This window comes from Tenrec ecaudatus, chromosome 11, assembly GCF_050624435.1.
Source record: "Tenrec ecaudatus isolate mTenEca1 chromosome 11, mTenEca1.hap1, whole genome shotgun sequence".
NCBI classification, from domain to species: Eukaryota; Metazoa; Chordata; class Mammalia; order Afrosoricida; family Tenrecidae; genus Tenrec; species Tenrec ecaudatus.
The window spans coordinates 8587672-8610837 of NC_134540.1; the positions used below are offsets into that span (position 1 = coordinate 8587672).

The following is a 23166-nucleotide window of genomic DNA, read 5'->3' on the forward strand; positions in this document are numbered from 1 at the left end:
TGCGAGTTTCTGAGACGGAAACTCTTTGCAGGAGAAGAACGCTCCATTTCTTTCTCCCATGGATGTAAAAAGCCCGTCTTTCTACTGGGGAGCCCGTGGGTCACAGTCTAATGTGTGCCCACAACACCACCAGGGCTGAGGAGGCCTTTAATGGCAGGCCAATGTCGCTTAAAAAAATGACATCTCTAGAACACAGCTGTCTGAAATTCCAGTTGGCAGGAAGTCTGGACAGCCGCCCAGACCAATCTGTCCTTTCTCCATAGCTGCAACGTCCTCTTAGGGAATGAATGTCCTCCGATCACCGCAGCAAGCAGAAAGAGCGGTTCGGTGAGCAGCCGGTCTTCAACCATACATGTTCCTTCTAGTATTTTAAATGAGCGACGGTGCTTTAAAAATAAAATCCCTGGCTGAACATGTTCTGCTTCAAAGGTGTGTATTATGGGATGTGTGGGCAAGGAGATAAGGCAACCCTAATTAAACATCCAACTTCAGAGCGCAAATATCTTAGCTCAAATACGACGGACTCACTGCTCCACCAGCAAATCGTGAAAAGATACTCTTCATCCCATTTGACATTCTTTCCTCTCCAGCCCACAGGGTTCCTTTAAAAAGCCTGTCATTTCATAACTAAGCACCATACCATAAGGCAAATTACACTTAACTGTTTACCTCCTCCCGGACGCTCTTATCTCCTAGGCAGCTGTCAGCTTATCCCTTCAGGTGTATATTTATTTAAGGTGGACTGCTAACTGTAAGGTCGGCAGTTCAAACCCACCAGCTGCTCCCAGGGAGAAAAACAGGGCTTTCTACCCTTGTACAGAGTAACAGTCTAGGAAAACCACAAGGGACAGCTGGAGGAGGAACCCCTTCTGAATGGAGATCAAGCCCTGCCCTGGGCATGTTTGAGGACCAGAGTGGCGTTTTGCATTGCCTCCTTTTCAAACAGTCTGCCTGCACCCTTCCCTTCAAACTCCAGACCCCACTAAACTCTGACCCCAGGGCCTGCTGCACTCAGAGGAACAAGGAACAGACCCATTTGTTCCAGGATATGCCAGCAGGCTCCCCATCGGGAACATTTATAAGGAAAAGAAAAATCACGAAGGTCCCACAGCCTGTGCTCATCAGGTGGCCTTCCTCAAGTCTTGGCCATGGCTAAAAAGAGGGGACTTGTGTCGCCCACAAGAACTCTCAGTGCACTGACACCAAGGCAGCGCTGTCAGGATGGAACTAAATGCCCGCGCTCCGCGGTGTACCAGAAGCTGCTAAATGCTCTCTGCAAAAGGAAAAGAAAAAAAGAATGTACAAGTGGGCTCCCTTCTTGGCATACTCACCCCTTTAGCTACATTCTCTTCGAGTTGGCGAATAAGCAGTACTTGAAAGCGAATATGGATTTCAAAACTTTATGAAAACAGCGTGGGGCTAAACAACACCCCGGTCAACTGTCCAACAGACGACAGACTAAATCCCCAATCCAGAATCCAAGCAAACACTGCCTCCACGCCCCCTCCCTGTGCATAGAAGTATCTGATCATGAAATAAGCAACATCAAAACTGAGTCGGCGGTTTGCCTTTGTTTAACAATAACTGCTTCCTGTTTACAGGAAGAAATGGTTTCCCAGTGCAGAAAAACTAGCAGACAAGCTGCACCTTCTTCCCATGTTTTTTGGCTTAAAACTGTTTTTAATTAAAGAGCTACCGGGCAGTGTCCAGGGTTTTATTTATTTGCAAATTGAATCCTTTATAGACATGTGAAGCAACAGCAAAAAACAACAAACCAAAAAGAACCCCGGATCTTGACATAGGCCCACACAAAAGAGATCAAGAGAACTCTGTTGCTCTCCAAGAGTCGATTTTCCTGCATTTCTATTCCGTGAAGGGACATCAGAAAATGAAAGAAGAAGAAAAGGCCTTTAGGGGGCTGATCCCCTCTCTCCAAAGGACACAGTCCAAACCCATCACACGCCTGGCTCGTTCCTGCACGCATAAACCCGGCTGACATTTAGGAAACTTTCCTTTCCCACCGAAAGACGGCCCCTGGGCAGCTGGCCCCGAGGGCGGGCCCGCAGAGACCGGCTGCCGGCGCCTCCAGCCCCGGTGCAGCAAATAACGCTTCGGCTTCTTTGTGTACTTCTGCCCTAGATTTGTCCATTTCTGCGTGCCAAGCCCTGGCTCACGGGTCCGGGCGCTCACCCTCTCTCTGGCGCTCTCTGCTACTTGGCTAAAGCGGGGGCATCCCCACACCTCCTGTGCCCTCCATGTCCCCCAGGGCTGTGTCCCCTAGGAGGGTGGCCCACCCCCCTGCACCGCTGCCCACTCCCCTCCCCTAACTGGAGCAGCCCCGGTCTGCGCCCCCTCCCCTCCCCTCGCCTACGCACCAGGCAGCTGCCTCGCCTCCCACTGGGGCGTCCCTAGAATGGGGACCTCCGTCGGACACCCTGCGACTCCGCGCTGGTCACCTACCTTCTCTCCCTGTCACCCAGGCGACTGGCTTCACGGGCGGCGCGCAAAGACCCGGCCTGCAGGTGGTGCGGCTCGCGGCCCGAGGCTGGGGTGCGCGGAGGTGGCGGGGCACGGGGTGCCGGGCGCAGCTGGATGCGGGTCCTCTCCAGACAGCGCCCGGAGCCGCTCTCCCGCCCGCCCGGCCGCGCGCTCGGTAGCCCGGCAACCGCCGCCACCCCGGGGTCCGGCCCCGCCCCCGCCAGGAGCCTAGTGCCACTGGGTCCCCCGCCCCGCCCCACCCCGCCTTGCATGAGCTCCGGGAGACGCCCCTTTCTCCTGGGTCCCCTCCGGCCGGGCTCCCTCCAACTCCTTGCGCCCCCTGGCCCGCGGCTGCAGAAGGGAACCAATCTGTCCCTCCCGCCCTCCTCCAGCGACCCCAAGACCCAGAGCTTGGCCGCTTTAAGAAGAAATTCCATCTGAGAAGGCGGCAACCTCCTAGCCCATCCAGGAGTGTCTTCCTGGCATCTTCCCCCTTTGCAGGGTCGTCCGCCCCCTCGCCCCCCAACGCGCTTCTGCAGAAGAGAAACCCAGAGATAAAACCACCAGCCCCACAGCCCTTTGTGCATCCCCACGGGACTCACGGTCCTTAGGTGCCTCAAAGGTCAGCTCCCACCCCTAGCAGCCGACCCCTGGACAACAGACGGAAACACCACCTGGTCCTGTTCCATCCCCACAATTGTTCTTGTTTTGGATCCTCGGTTGCCACCAATGTGTCAATCCATCTCATTGAGGGCCTTCCTCATTTTTTGCTGTCCCCGCCTGACTCACGGTGATCCCACACAGCGTTTCTGAAATGACAAAGCTAAGGCTGCGCTCCCAGAAAACTGTTATGGTGTTAGAAACCCTGCGTCCTGTCCTGTTTCAAAGCGTTGGACCCAACTCTCTGGCAGTGGGTTTGGTTGGATTTGTGTGGCAGTGGTTTTGGTTGGATTTGTGTGTGTTTGTTTTTGAGGTTCACAGCTATGGTGGTGTCAGCCCTGCCAGTGTGGGTTCTGTTGTTGTTGTTGAAGGTTCATAGCTGTGGTGTCAGCCCCCACTCTCCCGGGAGGGGGGTGTTCTGGGCAACCCGCCTCACTAGAGCAATGCTGTCCAGGTTTGCCATCTCTGTGATTAGTTGGAGATAGACGGGCCATTGTGATCCATAGGGTTCCCCTGGATGGATGTTCAAAGTGGCCCTCCAGCCTTTCTCCTAGTCTGTCTTAGTCTAGAAACGCCACTGAAACTGGCTCACGATCACAGCCACACGCAAGTTTCCACGGACAGGCGGGCAGTGGCGGCACGTGAGGTGAACTGAGCCAGGAATCCAACACAAGTCTGCCACGTGCAAGGTGAGCATTCTACCACTGACCCACCAATACCCTCTTCAGAGTCACAGGAGACACCCCCCCCCATTAGTATGTGTTGCATGAATGAGTTGATGTGATGACTTTTCCATATCGCAGGTTGCGAGTCCCTACTATGAGCAATGCCATACAGGTTGACCATGAACAACCTTGGTGTGAACCGCGTGGTTCCACTTGTACGCCCTTTGTTTTGAATGCTAGTTTTGATGCTACTCAGCTCCGCGTGAGTAGATTCTTTCTCCAGGCAGAGATGCAGAGCAGAACAAAGCGATCTCATACACTTCTCCTGGATGGTTCTTGTTTGGGGCAACATCACACGTACATTGTCACGCAGCATCGTAGATGCGCCCCACCCGAGCTACAGCGCTGTCCATCGCCTCATGTGCATGCGCAAGTCAGACAACGCACAAGGAAGACCACAGAAGAAGATGCGCAATCACATAGTGGTGCCGGAGAGGAAGCTTGAAAGTACCATGGACTGCTCACAGGACAAACTGATCTACGCTGGAAGAAGTGTGGCCTGCGTGCTCCTTAGAGGCCAGGATGGCAAGCCTTGGTCTTACATCCTTTGGACATCGTTGGCAGGAGGGACCAGTCCCTGGAGAAGGACATCATGCTTGGCAAAGCAGAGGGGCAGCGATAAAGAGGAAGGCCCCCCATGCGGTGGATCGACACCGTGGCTGCAGCAATGGGCTCAAGCACAGGGACAGTTGTGAGGATGGTGCAGGCCCAGGCTGTGGTTGGTCCTGTTGTGCAGAATGGTGCTATGAGTCAGAACCGATTGGCACCTAACAGCAGGAATAACCATACAGAAACCTTGAATCACACTGTGGGGGGCATAGAAAGGGGGACTACTGATGCTTAAACGTGCTCCCAAGACATTACAAGAAAAAATTGGATGGCTTGAGAAGTGCCTCAGATCAAGGTCAGCAGCTGGGGTGGTCCACCAGTTCCAGATGAATCCAATGTCCATCCAGGACGGCCCAGGATGGTCCAGGACCGTCATGAATAATGGGACCGTTCTTGCATTGAAAATGCGCTTTTATGTGGACACAGCATGGACATACTATGCTCATGGGCATCATATGCTAAAGGCTTTCTTCTGCTCCACAGCTGGCTACGAGTTGTTACATTTGGGGAAGAGTTGAAAGTTCAATGCATGTGTTCACTGTGCCCTCACCCCTTTCTTTATTTAAGGATCAAGCTGTATCTTGAAGAACACATTAAAGATACTATCCCTCCTGTGTCACACCTCAGCCTAATTTGCAAATAACGTACATTAGCTTATTTGAACCTGGGGGCAGGTATGCCTGCCTTTTGCAGATAAGGACACTGAAGCTCAGAGTCAGCTTGCCCTGGTCAGAACTCCAAGTCCGATCTTCCAAGCCCAAATCTGCCCCATCCATTTGCCTTCATTTCAGTGGCAATGCCAGGTAAGCACTGGACTGCTAACCTCAGTGGTTCGAACCCACCGGCTGCTCTGTAGGAGAAAGCGGAGGCTGTCTGCTTCCATAGGATTAACAGTCTCAGAAACCCTGTCCAGGGTCACCATGCTTCAGGGCTGTGGGTAAACTAACCACAGGAGCCTGCTCCGGAGTCTCTGCACTATGGGAATTCAGGTTCTTCTGAGCTGGAAATCGCTGGAAGTGACTTTGACCCTCTCCTTTGTCCCTCTGTCCTACCTGTCAACCTGGCAACCTGGCAATCCTACCTCGCTCTGTTCCTCACAACCATGCTCATTATCACACGATTTCAGTTTGCTTTCCAACCAGACTTCAGTTTCTTAAAGGCATGTCTTATTCCTCTAATACCCCGGAGTCTAGGTCCTAGGTACTCAGGGAATCTTTGTTGCACTTTTCCTTGGAAAAGTCTCCTGCATTCACCCTTCGGACTTGGCTCTCTCTTCCAGCCCCGGGCCTGCCTCCCCACCCACACACTAGTCTCAGGTCCAAATCCTTGCCTCCTCGCTGCTCTGCCCAGTCCCCCTGCCCTCCTCCCTCCACCCCCACCCCACCCCCACACATACATGGCTTCCCTCCCTGGTCAGTTAAAACACTTTAACAGTGGAGGCCTCTCCTGATCAGGAGCCCTGGTGACATAGTGGGTAATGCATCTGATCTGCCTGCTAACTTGGAGTTCGAGCCCACCAACTCCTCTTTGGGAGGAAGATGAGGCTGCAGGCTTCCAGAGAGAGGCACAGTCTCAGAAACCCTAAGGAGCTGTCCTACTCTGCTGGGGCAGTGGGTTTGGGTTGGGTTCTGATGATGTGGACTCTTGGGTCACAGGTTGGGCTGCTGTGCACAAGGCTGGCTCTTCAAATCCAAAAAAGCAGTGCCTCCTCCGGAGAAAGATGAGGCTGGCTAATCCAACAACTTTCAAAAGGAGGGTAAGAACCCATATGTGTATATGTATATGTATATATATATATATACCATATTAAATGAAGGGGGAAGTGCAGAGTGGAGACCCAAGGCCCAAGTGTCGACCACTGGAGATCCCCTCATAGAGGCGTTTAGGAGAGGAGATGGGTTAATTAGGGTGCGAGGTAGTACCGATGAAGAACACAGCTTTCCCCCAGATCCTGGATGCTTCCTCCCCCCAACTACCATGATCCGAATTCTACCTTGCAGGCCTGGATAGGACAGAGGCTGTACACTGGTACATATGAGGGCTGGAGGTACAGGGAATCCAGGGTGGATGATACCTTCAGGACCAAGGGTGTGAGGGACGATGCTGGGAGAGTGGAGGGTGGGTGGGTTGGAAAGGGGGAACTGATTACAAGGATCCACATGTGACCTCTTCCCTGGGAGAGGGACAGCAGAGAAGGGGGGAAGGGAGACTACGGATAGGGCAAGATATGACAAAATAACGAGGTATAAATTACCAAGGGCACATGAGGGAGGGGGGAAAGGGGAGGGAGGGGAAAAAAAAAGAGGACCTGAGGGGCTTAAGTGGAGAGCAAATGCCTTGAGAATGATTGGGGCAGGGAATGTATGGATGTGCTTTATACAATTGATGTATGTATATGTATGGATGGTGATAAGAGTTGTATGAGTCCCTAATAAAATGTAAAAAAAGAAAAGAGGAGAAAAAAATGAATAGGGCAAAGACTGTACAGATGTGCTTTATACAATTGATGTATGTATATGTATGAACTGTGATAAGAATTGTATGAGCCCCTAATAAATTGTTAAAAAAAACAAAAAAACAAACAAACAAAAGAACCCAAAACCAAAGTCACCGCCATCTCGGTGATTTTGACTCCTGGGAACCAACCCTGTAAGGCAGGGTAGGGTAGATCAGATGCCCCTTTGGGTTTCTGAGACTGGAACTTTAAGGGAGCACAAAGGCCCATCTGTGGAGCAACTGGTGACTTTGAACTGCTGACCTTGAGGCTAGCAGCTCAGCGTGTAACCATTACATCATCAGGGCTCAGCACTATCACTAGGTGTTGGAATCAACTCCAAGGCAATGCATTTGGTTTTCTGCGTTCTTCTAATAAAAAGTGACATCTTCATATCTGGGACTAACATCGGGGGACCATCAGGCCAGCACTTTTTCTCTCCCCTGCAGACCACACCCCATATTCTGGTGACGCTGGTCTGGGTGCCTGTGCACAAGCTTGTCCTTGCCTTTGCCCTTGAAGCGCCCCTTCCCTCTATGACCCGAGCCCTTGCTCCTATTTTCAGGCCCAGCTCAAAAGTCACTGTGTGCTCTCTCACAAGGCTTTCCCAAGGTTCCAGCTATAATGACCGCAAGCTCCGCAGCCTCCCCGGGACTTGTTACCGTCATGGCAGCACTTGGCACATGCGGCTCAGTGCTGAGGCCATATGACAGAGAGCAGCAGCTACGGCAATTCTTGTTTCACATTGTTGAATGAACCAGTGCAAAGAAACGGTTGGCATGTGTCTGCCCCATCACCTCCCTAAAGGTAACAGGAAGTAACTTGCTGTCTCTGCCAGACCTTAATCCGATGGCTTTAGGTTCTAAGGACAAGAGGGTACACACTGTTTGTGGGAAAATTCCATGAACTTTAAGATCCATTTTCCCACAAACGTTCTAGAGCTCCCTGGTATTTGTGTACTTTGCTTTCTCCAAGGAGTTATCAAGTCTCCTGCAGAGAAGCCACAAGACCAAACCAAGCTCACGGCCGTGGAGTTGACTCTGAGTTATGGCAGCAATGCTATGGGACAGGGTAGAACTGTCCCTGTGGGTTTCTGGGACCCTAACTTTACAGGAGCAGAAAGCCTCGTCTTTCTCCCTCGGAGCAGCTGGTGGTTTTGAACTGCTGGCCTTGCAGTTAGCAGCCTGAAGCATAAACCTGTCCAAAGTATGTGAGGTGAAGCCTCACCATCCTTGCCTCTAAGGCGCGTGGTGGCTGTACTTCTTCCAAGGTAGATGTGTTGGTTCTTTTGCCTGTCTGTGATACTTTCGACCTTCTTCACCAGCAGCATCATTCAAGTGCACCCCCTCTTTGGTCTTCCTTCCAACTTTCACAGGGGATCGAAATGTACCATGGCTTGAGTCAGGTGCACCTTAGTCTTCAAAATACCATGCTTGCTCTTCAACACTCTAAAGAGGCCTCGGGCAGCAGTTTTGCCTAATGCAATGCATCCTTTAACCCCCTGACTGCTGCTTCCGCGAATGTTGATTGTATCCGCTAGTGGTAACGGGAGCACAAAGAAGAAAAAAGTCATGTAGTAAATGCCTCTCAGGTTCATTCAGAATGAATTGAGGGTGAGAACTAGGGTCCAGGGGGATTTTCTCGTGTTAAAATGCTGGGTATCATTAATGGTGGGAATTCTTACTGGAATTGCCAAGAGGATCTAGGCCAGGTGTTTATTTTAAGATTAAGCCAAGGGCTCGTTTTGTGGAGCAGCTAGGTTGAGCAGTATCTGAATTGATATAGAGTACATTTGCTTTAAACATTTTTCCACAGTCATTTAACTCCTGGGGCAATGTGCTTCTTGAAAATGAAAAAGAACAAAAGCTACAGTGATAAGCTGGCCCATGGAAGCCAGGTGAATGGTCAAGTGTTCGACCTCCGGTAATTTTTCCTGCCCGCCATTGTTTCTCAGGGAAACCTCCGGGGTGGAGGTTGCCTAGAAGATTTTGTTTCGTCTTACGAGCTGGACGGCTAACCGCAAGAGCGGCAGTTCGAAACCATGCAATTCCGTAGTTCAATCACATCAGGAAGGGCCGGACAATCATCACCACAATCCGTTTCCGATCATTTTCTTCATTCCGGTGCTCATCGTTCTTAGCTGCCCACCCCCCAATCTCCCTCACCATGCCCCTGGAACCATTAATCCAGTTATTGTCGCTATAGATTTACGTATCCTGGATTTCAGATGCAGAAAAACATTGAAAAAACCCAAAACACTGACAACAGTAACAAAGTAAAAAACACATTAAAGACCTCAATCGAAAAGAAAGCAGAAAATATTAAAAACTAAAACAAATTTAAGTGCATCATGAGGAGGAGCAAACGATAGGACCCCCAATGTTAACCTAACTGCACGGGCTACAATCCACTTTCTGATGCATTCTGCACGATAGGGAGGCTATTCACACCCCTGGGCCGCAGCCGAGGGGATTCTCCAGGGGCTTAAAATCCACATAGATTTCCCCTTCACTTTTCAAAAATCTTTATACTGAAAAAGCTTTAAAATGGGTCAAAAGGGCGATTAAATGAAAAGATCGGGCTCTCTATTCCTGTAAAGAGTTAGGGTCTCTGAAACCCACGGGGTGGGGGGTGGGGGGCAGTTCTAGCCTGTCCTGCAGCCATGAGAGGGCATGGCCTCCAGGGCACTGGGTGACTTCAATTTGCCCTTTGGTAGAAGAGGGAGGAAGAGCAAGTGTGAGGATCCCAACTAACGCTATCACAGTGTTCTTTTCAACCTACACCACACACTCTCTCTCAGACACATTCTGAGGAGCACGGCCTGTCCAACGTGCCTACTATTTTGGTGGCCCAGTCCCCGGAGCTGCTCTTAGGCAGCCAGTCTCCTACTTCAGCCCCAGGGGAAGGCGTCCGCCATGTTGATCTGGGGGGAGCAGAGTAGGCTAAAGAGGACCTGCTCACACATCAAATGAGAGGGGTCTAGCCACCGCGAGTGCCAGAGGAAGCGCTGCCAAGAGCCCAGGCACACGGGTGCCCACGCTGCCATTTGCACCTTTGCTCCATAAGTGTAAGTGCGGGGCTCAGACATTACATACTCTAAATAAAGAACCTCCTTAGCCTTTTTCTGTCTATCAGTTCTGTGCACTACTGGGATGGGGCTCCCTTCCTATGAACTTGATGTGTGATCCTGAGCAAGCCACTTGGCATCTGGCCTTGTGATTCCTCCCCAGCCTACACGCAGAGGCTATAATTGGCAGCAGTGGGTGGTGGAAATGATTTGAATCGCTCCTTCTCCTCCTCCTCCTCCTCCTCCTTTTAAAAAAAACTCACTCAGTCACTCACTGTCATTAAATCCGTGGCCATGACCCAAAGGGTCAGCAGTTCAAACCCACCAGCTGCTCAATGGGAGAGAGATGAGGCAGCCTGCTTCGGAAACCCTATGGAGCAGTTCTACTCTGTGCTGTGAGGTTGCTGTGAGTCAGAATTAACTAGAAGGCACTGAGTGGGTTATGTTTAAGGGCAAGGAGCCCTGGTGGCCATCTAACCAAAGGTCAGAGGTTTGACCCTTGCTAGCCGATCTGGGTCAGAAAGACCTGGTCCCATAAAGACCGCAGTTTAGGACATCCTATGGGACAGCTAGCTCTTCTTCTCTGAAACATGGGGTCACTTTGAGTGAAATCCACTGCGGGGTTCTCAACAACAAGTGTGGAGACAAGAATCCTGCTAAGTTTGGAGTTGGGGTTTGAGCTAGTTGGTGTCGTTGGACTGATAACAGGGTCACCACAATCAAATGGCTTAGGACCAAAGAAAATAAGTAACAACAAAAAGCCACATCCAATGCGGTTGAGTTGACTCCTACTCCTAGCTACCTGATGGGACAAAGTAGAACTGCCCGCAGGGGGTCTAGGGTCTTCCTCCTATGGGGCAGTCTGGGTCCCCACTGCTGACTTCTCATTCAATAGCCGAGAGCTTTGCTGGTCTATCACCAGGGCTCCTGGCCCGGCACCAAAACTACTGCCATCAAGGTGCGGCCACCTCATCACAGCCCTCTCCAGGGTTTCGGAGACGGTGCGTCTGTCCAGGAGCAGCCGGCCAGCCCTATCTTTCTCCAGGGGCTGAAGGTTTGAACTGCCAATGTGGCGAATAGCAGCAGAAGGAGGAATCTAGCACAGCCATCAGGAATCTCCCTGGCAGCTTTTCACAGATCTCAGAACAACCGGACAACCCTTCCAACCCTTCCAAGTGTGACTCCTTAAAACACCCAAGGGTGAATTTGCCCTGGGGGCCTCGGACTGCCCAACCTAGGGTGGACCCTGGCGCACAGCCAGATCCACGGAGAAGGGTCAAACCTCTGACCTCTGGGTCAGATTGTCCCATCAGGGTTCCTTGCCCTTAAACAAAACCCACTCACTGACCTCCGGTCGATTCTGACCCACAACCACCTTAGAGGACAGAGTAGAACTGCTCCTGAGGGTTTCCTATGAGAATGAATTAAATTACTTTTTCCAAGAAAAAATTTTTAAATGGCCAACAATGATTGGAATGATGGCGTTCAGTCCTGAAGCAGAAGATGGGGCTTAATTTTTTGGACCAACTGATGGGAAACCTACTACATCGTGACAACAGCTCTCAAATATCAGACTATCGTTGCCATTGTGACTGTGTAGACTCATAGCGACCCCTTGTGGCTTTCAGAGACGGTAACTGTTTACAGGAATAGAAAGTCCTGTCTTTCGAGTAGCTGCTGGTGGTTTTGAACTGCCAACTCTAGGAATTGCAGCCCAACTTATAACCACTACACCTCCAGGGCTCCATTCAAACATCAAAAGGAAGGGGAAAAAACAAAAACAAAACACTGGAGGCTACTTCTTGGCCAACATTTTGACTATAGTTGTTACAAATCGGTAGTCTAGTTCCACTCAATGTCATTCCTAGAGTCGAAAAAAATGAACGGCCTAGCTCTAGGGAAAATGAACCCATAATTTGAAGGCTAGACTGAGAATCAAATCTAATTTTGCAGCTTTATTTGACATATGACCTTATCCAGATTGTATAACAGAGATGAAAAAAAAAACAACAACAATCCTTAGTTGCAAATTTAAGCCCATATGGAAGAAGCACACCAGCCGGTGTGATCACGAGGTGCCAAAGGGACCAGGTATAAGGCATGATGCAAAAAAAAAAAAAAAAAAGGAATATATATGTGTGTGTGTGTGTGTGTGTGTGTATACCATAGTGAATAAAGTGGGAAGTGCAGAGTGGAGACCCAAGGCCCAAGTGTCGGCCACTGGAAATCCCCTCATAGAGGGGTTTAGGAGAGGAGATGGGTTAATTAGGGTGTGATGTAGTACCGATGAAGAACACAGCTTTCCCCAAGATCTTGGATGCTTCCTCCCCCCAACTACCATGATCCGAATTCTACCTTGCAGGGCTGGATAGGGCAGAGGTTGTACACTGGTACATATGAGGGCTGGAGGCACAGGGAATCCAGGGTGGATGATACCTTCAGGACCAGGGGTGTGAGGGGTGATGCTGGGAGAGTGTAGGGTGAGTGGGTTGGAAAGGGGGAACTGATTACAAGGAACCACATGTGACCTCCTCCTTGGGAGATGGATGGCAGAGAAGGTGGGGAAGGGAGACTCCGGATAGGGCAAGATATGACAAAATAACAATCTATAAATTATCAAGGGCTCATGAGGGAGGGGGGAGCAGGGAGGGAGAGGGAAAAAAAAGAGGACCTGATGAAAGGGCTTAAGTGGAGAGCCAATGCTTTGAAAACGATTAGGGAAAAGAATGTACAGATGTTCTTTATACAATTGATGTATGTATATGTATGGATTGTGATAGGAGTTGTATGAGCCCCTAATAAAATGTAAAAAAAGAAAATGATTAGGGCAAAGAATGTACAGATGTGCTTTATGTATATGTATGGGTTGTGATAAGAGTTGTATGAGCCCCTAATAAAATGTTAAAAAATTATTTTCATTGCTACTTCATAACTGTAAGTTTGTTACTGTTATGAATCATAATGTAAATATCTTATATGCAGGATGCATTTTCATTGTTACAAATTGAACATAATTAAAGCATAGTGATCAATCACACAAAAAAATTAAACAGAACTATGGTTGAAAAATGATTGTTGGAGTTCCCAGCACACAAGTCCTTAATGAACATCAGTAACTATGAGATATAGTAATACTTAAAATCTCTGTCAAGCTTTCTATGACCCCTTAAGAAAGTGAAAAACTTGCTTGAAGTGAGTTATTTGACCTCAAGAGCAGTGTATTTGCATATAATTGACAGCTAACAGCTAAGTTACATCAATTTTGTACCACACAAAAGAAAACTATTTTGCCAAGAAAGAGGGGAAAATGGAAAGAATAATTGGAAATCCATTCTAAGGATTCATCTTTTTACAATCAAAAGCAGCATGGCACAAGTACCCTAAATATGAAACCCATATTGAATTTTCAAACTGAAACATCACAAACACCACCTGGTGAAGCTGCCCTGAGGAATAACGACATCTGGTTAACAACCTTTTTATGAATTCCACTGGCAACCTCTTAAGAAAATATTAATTCCTTGTCCTTGAAAACACAAATGTGACGGACTCTATCTTCAAATTGACATTGATCAGCTACCCAGCACATCTGTTTTAACGATGGCTGGGACACAGGCCACGCATAGTAGGTTCTTAAGGGCAAGGGACAAGGAACGAGAAACCCTACCCAAGGAATCTTAATGAAGCAGGCTAGTGGTTTCTCTACAGCCTCAGTTTCCTCCTCTGCAAAATGGCTATAAAAATCCCAGCCCTGTTTATGTCACAAAGACAAGCTGATCAACCCCTGCCAAAGCAACTCACTTAAGGTCACACAGCTAATCAGTGACAGAAACAGGACTGAGAAGAAAAGCCTTTGAAGATGTGGGCTTTCTGGGTGAACAAAGCACTATTGATGCAATAGATCTGAAAAGGCTGCCGGGCTGGGGGGTGGGGGTGAGGGGAAGAAAGGGCTTCCTTCCGTGTAGAATTATCATAGTTTCTATCTATTTGCATCAAGATCATCTTGTAGCCATTCATGAAAGCCCTGCCCTTTTGAAACAGTACCTGTATATTTAGCAATAGGCATCTCCCTTAATTTTAAACCCCAAACCCCGTACAATCGGTTTCATTTCTCAACCACGACTCAAGAAGTAAACAATTAACTGAATTAATTCAGACTCGGAAGTGGATTTTCAAGGACTTGACTTGCCCCTGCTAGTTTTCCTACTAAATTCATCAGATAATTGCTAATTCTCCCATGCTTTGTTTTGGGCCCAAGGAGCAGAGGCTGAACTTGTTCAGATGAACCTGGTAACAGCATCAAAGGGTCCTGTTAAAACATCTCCTGAACACACACTCTTCCTTTGGACATCTTCTCCCGTCCTTATTCTAAAAGGCTTGTTGCCTTTATGCAAATGGATCATTAATGCGGTTTGGGGAAGAGTTTTAGAGGTCTTTTTAAAGCAAACAAATGAAACATCAGCATTGACTCACAAAATGACATTAAGGAACCCCAAACAACCTCCCGCAGGGATGCTCCAGGATACCAAGACCAAGACCTGCCCCATTGCGAAGACCTTCAGAAATGGAAATGTCTTTTGGCAAAAGAATAAAGACAGCAGCTAGGGCTTTGCCATGACAGTCTTCCTGGCTCTTGCTTTAGGCAAACCCAAGGCAATGCAGCAGCCCGGGCTTCAATGGGCAGTCCTTGCTTGCCATCAAGAGTTTTAAAATTAAGCAAACAATGCTAATCGCGCTCTTTAATCATCAGGGGAAGAAGTTTAGAAAGTCATTTTAATTAATTGGCTTTGGAAGATTAATTGTACGTGAAATGAAACTCATTAGGGTCCTTCTTTTGTTCTATCATAATTCCAGACAGGAAGAGCAAATGGGCTTTCTTTGCTCTGGGTTCGGCTTCAGACGACAAACTCTCCTCATGCCTGGGAAATATTTTTGGCCGAGTAATGGGGGGGTTGGGGGTGGTACAACGTGAGAAGGGGCACCGTGAACAAGGGTGTTCCTACTGTACCGAGTACTTGCATCTCAATGTTAGTCACTTTCTGTCTCCCCCCCTCCACCACCTCCCTCCCTGATGTATGAAGTGTGTGTGTGTGTGTGTGTGTGTGTGTGTGTGTGTGTGAGAGAGAGAGAGAGAGAGAGAATCGATGAAGAATTACCTAACTTTTAAATTCCGTGTGATTTCACCCGGCCATGTCGGACACCAGCCAAACTCGAAATGTGACTGCAAACACTCGGTGTAATGTAATCACAGGGGATGAGTCGGCTTTCATAAACAGTTGGTCACTATAAATTTTAAGTAAATGTTCATTTAGGAATATTAGCTTTGGGGCCATGGTTGCCAAGAGGCTGAAACTTAATTTTCTGAGTTATTTATAAAAACAAATCCCTCCACGTGCAATGTGACCGTCACTCGTTTATTTTACACCTTCAGTTCCCTCCTTCAGTTTGACACCTAAAGGTGTTAAACGGTAACTCAAAGCCTTCCCAGGGCTCCCCTGGTATGTACACACCACATGAAGATTTGTCTCTGCTAAGAAGAGAGAGATTAAATAAAGAAGCAGCATTGCTCGCGATGCAATTTATTTCCTCTTTCCTCTAAGAGAACACATAAAGAAAAGGAGCGATTTGCAGTAAGGGCACTTCCAGGGGGCTGCTTCTAAATAAAGGCACTCCGCGAGCAGGACAGGGGGGTGGGGGGGGTGGGGGTTCAACCATCTCAGGGGCCGAAGCACTGTTTGCAGGCAGAAGCTGGCCCTCGTCCTGGAGCCCTGTTGGAGCGACTCGCTTCCAAGTAAATTTCCCCTGACACTGCAAATCCCTTTACACAAACTCCTAAGAAACGGCTGCGTTTCGGATTTAGTCGGACACATGCATGCACCATCACGCACGCTAAGCCTGGAGCAGCGTTTGCTTTTCATCGGCCTAGTGCGTCTTTTTTTTCTTTTATTAGAACACACACGCACACACACACACACACACACACAGAGTACAGGCCAGGCTGCTACCACCACCACACCAGCAACAACTCCCCCGCCCCCCCCCAACCATGCCACCATACCTGCAAGCTTGCTGAATCCTCCGCCGCCGCCGATCGCCCTTTTCAGGCAGCTAACTTTTCTCGTTGGCAAACCCTCCTCTCGGTGCCCGGAGAGCTTCCACCTTCCCAAATATGTGTGTCCGCACAAGCCCAGACGTAAACTTCAAATCCCGGGAAATGAAATTAACCCGGCAGATCAAAGGCAGGCGAGCTGGGAGCTGAAAATGCCTGTAATCTGATCGGTGATCAGTCGCGAGACATCAAAGGCAGGGCAGGGTTGCCGGGATCTGCAGGAGGATCTGCGAAGTTCGCCGGCCAGGTCGCCCCCCCGCCCGCCCGCTCGCCCGCACATTCTTTTGTTAACCACAGGGTCGCGTGGTCGCCCTCCGCCGGCTGGCACGGGGCGGGGGTGGCCGCAGGCTCTGTCCTGCTGGGCTGCGTGGCCCGATCCGCGGCCGGGTCCGTTCCCAAGCCGAGCGGCGGAGGGAGTGTGTGTGTGTGTTGGGAATTCTGCTCCCGGCGCCCGCGGCCTGCGCGCCGCGCTTTCATCTCGGGGCCGCGGATCCCATGACGTCATGGGGCGCTGCAGGACCGGGGAGGGGAGCAGCTCGCCAGCAGCCCGGCCCTGCTCGGGCGGGAGGGGGGAATGGTCTCTGCGTCTCTGGGTCCCAGCTGGCAGAAGAGAGGGCGGCTGCTTGCGCGCGCGTTAGCATCCCTGGCAGATCCTTCCGCAATAGCAGCGTTGTAATTGCCTCCTGCTTCCCCTCGGATAACGATCGCGGGTTTGCACAAAGGCTGGCTGTCCACTTGTGGCATTCCGCAACACGTGTCGGGAAGAACCCCGGCCCTCGGGAAGGACGGAGGGGGGCCGTAGGGGCGGGGATGGTCACACCTAAGGACTGTCTCCATGTTTTAAAACGACCCTGCCCTTGGAAAAGTTACATGGCTTCGAATGGGATCGCCCCATCACACAGTGGCATTTTGATGGAAGCCGGCGGATCCCACCCTCACCCCCCTCCCGCGCGCGCTCCCGCCCCCAGTTCTATAGCCGTCGTCTGCCACCTTCTTGCTAACACCCTGGGCAGAAACCTGATCAAACGTAGCCTCGGATTCAGTCCAGTTCCTGGGACTGGTTCTTTTCAGTCTTCGACACACAGATGGTCCCGAGATATTTTCTATTCATTCAAACGCCTAGGACACATCAGCAATACCTGCCCGGGCATTTTAAAGGCAGAAAGGTGTGGCAGTTGGCTTCCGAAAAAACCGAGGGTGGTGATGAGTGTACAACTCTGCTGGATGTCATTGAGCTACTGAATTGTGTGACCGTGAGTTTCATGCCCATAAAGCCATTGGAAAAAATAATAAAAGTAAGCCAGCGTGATTAGAATGAAACAAAAAGATGACACCTTTGGAGGCCCGTAGGTTTCCAAATTGATTTGGCCTAACCGCCGCTGGTGGTGTAATGGGTGGTTCTGCTCCGTCTACAGAGTCCCAGGGGGTTGGAATTGACGCATGGCAGCGGGCTGGTTTCTTTCTTTGTTTTGGAAGCATGTCAAAATTCACACAAGAAGGAATTGTAAAGGGAAAACCACACGCCTTATGGGTACTTGAAAGCTGTGTTCCTTGCTTTGGGGGCATTTCTCCCACATCTGTAGTTTGGTCCCTTAACTAAAAGAGCCCAACGTAGAACTCGCCTTTTTTCAAGTGAAGCGACCCTGTACGGCAGGGTGGACCTGCCCCTTCGGGTTTCTAAGACTGTAACTCACTAGGGGAGCAGACTGCCTCGTCTTTCTCCTGTGGAGTGACTGGTGGTTTTGAACTGCAGACTTTGGCTAGCAGCCCAAGATGTAACTCACTATATACATAAAGAGTCTCTGATGGTGATGATGGGTGAAGGTTGTACTGCTGTGTCAGTCTGGGTAGACTAGAGAAACAAATCCACAGACTCTCGTGTGTGTATAAGAAAGAGCTTTATATACAACAAGAGCAGTTGAATATTGAGAAAACATCCCAGCCCAGTCCAGGTCAAGGCCCTAAGTCTGATATTAGGCCATTTGTCCGTTACCAGTCTATGACGTCCTCTGCAGATCCACACTAGGCCATTTCTGATTGTCTGTAGTTGTGAGCTATCCTCCATTTGGTTCTGACTCATAGTGACCTGATGTACAGAACAAAATGCCCCCCCTTCCTGCACCATCCACATAATTGTTATATGTGGGCCCATGGTTGTAGCGACTGTGTGGATCCATCTCCTTGAAGGTCTTCCTCGTTTTCACTGGCTTTCCACTTTACCCAGCAGGAGAGCCTTCTCCGGGGACTGGTCTCTCCTGACAGTGTGAAGTAGCAGAAGGAGGCCAGCGTGGTTGGCTGTCCACACGCCTGAAGCTCCCCTTCAGGAGGTTGGAAGAGAATCAGGCAAACCCTTAGCCACTAAAGACTAACTGGGCGGCCAAACTAGGCCCATGTGGGCTTAATTCAGCCAATGGAGTCAACCTATTATACCTTTGACCATGCCTCCCAGCCAGAGGCCTCATTTACCTGGATCACAAGACCACCTGTTCGAAGTCAGCTCCCGTCCTGCTCCTGGTGCGCTGCGGTCTCTCTGGCCTCAGGCTACCACGTGTGGGTGTGGAGTCTCACGAGGTTGCCCATGTTCAGTGACTGTAAAACCTGAAACTTCTCCCGTTCTTTCTATAAACCCACTTGGATCACAAACCGGGCTTCCGCGTGAATTCTTACTCGTGGGAAGCCAAGAACCGAGGTACTTCCCACCCAAGAAATCGAACAACTGCATGTTCAGAGTATGTAAGACAATGTCTACATGGCTGGAAAAACAAACAAACCAGAGGATGGTTTTCGAAGGGAATTCTTTGTTTAGGTAAGAATTAAAAGTTAAGTCTGTACTAGTCTTTTGACAGTACCTTGGGAATTAGAAATAAAACCCCCTCCAATTAGGAAATAAAATGTGTGTGTGGGAGGGTGAGCGTGCGTATGCGTGAGAGCACGTGTGTGCGAATGGGTGTGGAAGTGGTGGAAAAGCCCAGCATCTTGTGACGCTCCTCTTTCCTTCCTCGAGAGACCAGTTCCCAGTGGGCATCTCCTCAGCACAGGATCATGGTGATTCTTTGGCCCACGTCCTAATTTAGGGCCTTAGTTCTAGTTCCCCCTGAACTCTTTGAAGGCTCCTGTGGGTCAGGGGAGAACTGTGCTGCACGGGGTCTTCAGGGACCGATTTCTGGGAGATAGATAGAGCGCCAGGCCATTCTTCTGAGGCAGTTCTTGGTAGGCTTGAACAAACTCACCCCACCCCCTCTGGTGCAGCGGCTGAGCCCGTTAGCCCTCTGAACCACCAGGGACAGAGAAATGGTCTTGCTTTGTAACTTTTGGTTGTGAATCGTTCCTGCCCTCTCTTGAACGGTTTAGGTGGCAGCTCCTGTTGAGTCTCCAGGAACGTGGGGGAATGCCAGGGAGCACTCATTGGTCCAACGCATCTGCAGAGTGGAGGTGATTTCTCATTCACAGCAGCGCCTGCTACTGGAGGAGCCCCAGAGGTGCAGGGGTTTACCCCTCGGGCTGCTAGCCCTAAAGGTCAGCAGTTTGAACCCACTTGGCTCTCCCCAGGGGAAAGATGAGGCTGTCTGCTCCTGTCAGGATGTACAGCCTCAGAAGCCGCAGGGAGCAGTCCTCCTCTGTAAAGCAGGGCACCAGAGGGCAGGATCGACACCGTAGCACTGCACACAGTGGGCTACAGCTAGGCTGCCTTCAAGTAGACTCTGCTGCATCGTCTTCATCTCCAGTGAACAGAGGAGGAGATGGAGGGTCGCCAGGGCTAAGCAACTTTCCAAGGGCAGCCAGCTCAAATTTAACTCCGGAGTGTGTGGCTCCATATCCGTTGACACTGGTGTACTTGTCAATGTTGTTTTCTGTTCATAAAGTACCTTCCTGAAGTGCTCTTCGGCTGTTTACATATAGGGAAGCCTATGAATGTCCGTGGCAATCCCCAAACCCAAACCCACTGCTATCCCATAGAGGCTGATGTGTAGTGATTGCGAGGTTTGTGTCAATGCAACGGTGCCAGGATTCTCATTTTTTAAAAATGTATTTTGTTATTGAGAATATACACAGCAGAACACACACCAACTATTTTTATGACATTGACGTTGTGAAGCATTCTCATCCCGTGTTCTGAGTTATTCCCTCCCCATGAACATCAACTCATCGCCTCCTAAGGTTTCTATTAATATTACAAAATGCTGTGGTCAATTTGACAGGCTGGATTCTCGTTGGTTTGCCAGCTAAAACCTAGTGATTTTCCTCGCGAGATGGCCTAACACAATGCACAACTCCACAAAGAGATCTACTACGAATAGCCAATTAATCTTGAAAAGATTAGGGTGAGATGTGACACTCTTACTCCTATCACAGCCCTGATGCAAACAAATGAAAGGATCATCTGTTTCCAGTGTAAATGGATGCTCTGGAAAGGCTTGCTTTCTGTTTGCTAGGTCTGGATGCTGCATGTGGCTCATTGACCTTCAGGTCTTTGACCTTGAGCCAATAACTTGTCCTATTGCCTGCCGATCCTGGGAGACATCCATGGGCTGATATCTGATGGGGCCGACCTTGGATTCATTTGCTTCTCCAGTCACAAGCCTGGCCTGCTGACGTTAGGTGCATTCTCCTCTGCAGTCACAAGCCTGCCATCTTTCTGTCCATCTTGGTTCATCAGCCCCCATGGCTATGCAGGTCAGAAGAAGCCTTCAGCTTCACATCTGATGCTTGGACTTGGACTCACTCGCCCACCTCTCTAACTGTGTGAGCTCTTTTCCCCCCATAAATATATATTTTCTATATATAGACGTCACAATGTTGCTTCTCTAGAGAACCCAGCTTATAATAGAGCCTGTAGAAGAGAATCAAACAAAACAAAACTGATTCATAGGCTTCAGTGATTAAATAATTATAAGAGCAGACAGCCTCATCTTTCTCCTTCAGAGCAACTGGTGGGTTTGAGCCACTGACCTTGAGGGTAGCAGCCTTTTTTAACCCACTGCTGCATCACCAGAGACCTGTAAGTAGTAAACGATCCTGTAAATTCATCTAGACCTCTGGTGCCTCAGGAATCCCCAACAGACTCTGGATTTCTTTAAATCCAGTGTTAACTTTCAAATACTGTGGGGTTTTTCTGATTACAAAGTCATAATAGTATAGAGACCACAGCTAATTAGTTCTTATCAGGGGATGGTGGGGGGAGTTTGGGGAGAAGAATTTACTCATGGGGGCACACTGAGCTTCTATGAAAGGTGACAGAGATCTGGGGACAGAGGATACTGATGACTGGACAATACACAAGCATAACCAATGTCACTGTATTGTGCACGTGACAGCTGCTGCAGAGCAGCAGATCTGTTACAAATCTATTTACCAGGATAAGGAGGCATATATTTATGACAGAATGTTGAAAGTACTATGGATTTCCAGGACACACCAATCTGCTTTGGACGAAGTACAGCCAGCATGATCTTTAGAAGCGAGCATGGTGAGACTTGGTCTCACACACTTTAGACATATTGTCAGGGGAGACCAGTCTTTAGAAAAAAACACCATGCTTGATAAAGGGGAAGATCAGGAAAGAAAAAAAGGAGTATCCTCAACAAGATGGTTTGTCACAATGGCTGCACTGGCCTCAAACATAATAACATTGTAAGGATGGTGTAGGATTGGGCTGTTTCATTCTGTTGTCCAAAGGATCGCTATGAGTCAGAACCAAGTGGATGGCATCAAACAACAATAATATTTATAGGAAATTGGAAAATTACAGATTAATCAGCTCTGTGCTAGGCTGGGTTCTCTAGAGAAGCAAAACCATTGACATATATACACATGCATATGCTTATATAATATACATCAATATAAATTTATATCAAGAACATTGCTCATACAATTGTAGAAGCAGACAAATCCAGTCCAGCTCAAGTCTGTGAGTCAAATGTTTAAGCTTGAAGTTTCTCCTGATTCTCCTGGCTAGAGGGGCTGATGAAGCAGGACGCTGGAAGGTGCAGCAGGAAGACCACAGAGTGATGGACACAGAGGCAGATGAAACCAGCATCAGCATGTCAGGCGTGGCTCTTCAGAGTCCATCGAGCCAACATTGGCAGGTCAGATGTCAGGCTGCTAATAGCTCCCAGGATTGGTGGGCAATATGGCAGGTAGCTGGTTCACATCTGGAGCACAGGAGGTTGATGAGCCAGACGCAAGATCCAGGCCTTTAAGAAGGCAACAAGCTCTCCACAGAATCTGTCCGTATAGGAAAGGGGCCACACTCCTGAGGAATTTCATTATGTCTGGACGAAGGGAATTGCACTCCATGGTACTTCCAGAACTGCTTGGCTGCATGCACAGATCCGTCATGGATTTGATTACATGATGTTAGGTCCTATCATGGGGCATTCCTAGGCCAAACCAGCCAGGTTAACATAAAAGCTAACTTTCATATGCTTCAGAAACCTTCCCATAATTCACAATACTTTTGTTTTTAAAGGTAAAGCCAAATTCACTTAGTGGGGTTCCTACATTGAGTCCGTCTGATGTGGCCTATGAAGGATATAGTGCACGTTAAAAGAACAGACTCCAACTTCCCAGAGCTTAAATTGTGAACACCTGGTTTGCAGCAGGCTACGGATGACACTGGAAGCCCGGAACCCATTTGTAGGGTCCATGCATGGCTTAGGTGTCTGATCATAGTGGAGGGACGTGAATGACCTTGTTATCAGACAGACAGCACACAGGGTAAAATGTAATGTTTTATCATTTGATCTCCCTTTTGACCCATTGTAAAGTTGCTTCGGTTAAAAAAAAGGGGGGGGGGATACTTGTGGATGAAGCCTCTGGTGACTCCCCTCTGGCTGCAGCCCAGAGCCTTTCTGGAATACAGCATGCTTTGGAAAGTGGATTCCTACAGACCAGTTGGGTTAGCATTTAGCACCCTGTCGTGTAATCTCCCTTATGGCTATTTGACATTCAGTTTTCAGGATTTTCTGCTTTCTTTTCGATGGCCATTTTCCTCTGCTTTACTTTGTTATTGTTGGTAGTTGTA

At 49.1% G+C, this 23166-nt stretch overlaps 1 protein-coding gene across 1 annotated transcript in view; it reads right to left on the reverse strand.

The window, feature by feature from the left end:
* The window catches only part of TNFRSF19 (TNF receptor superfamily member 19), a 71494-nt gene extending 54768 nt beyond the window's left edge, over nucleotides 1–16726 (reverse strand). Inside the window, exon 1 of the mRNA XM_075562823.1 lies at nucleotides 16092–16726. The gene's annotated coding sequence lies outside the window, so the exon portion shown is untranslated. The remainder of the gene's footprint in view (nucleotides 1–16091) is intronic.
* Nucleotides 16727–23166: the final 6440 nt, after the last annotated feature.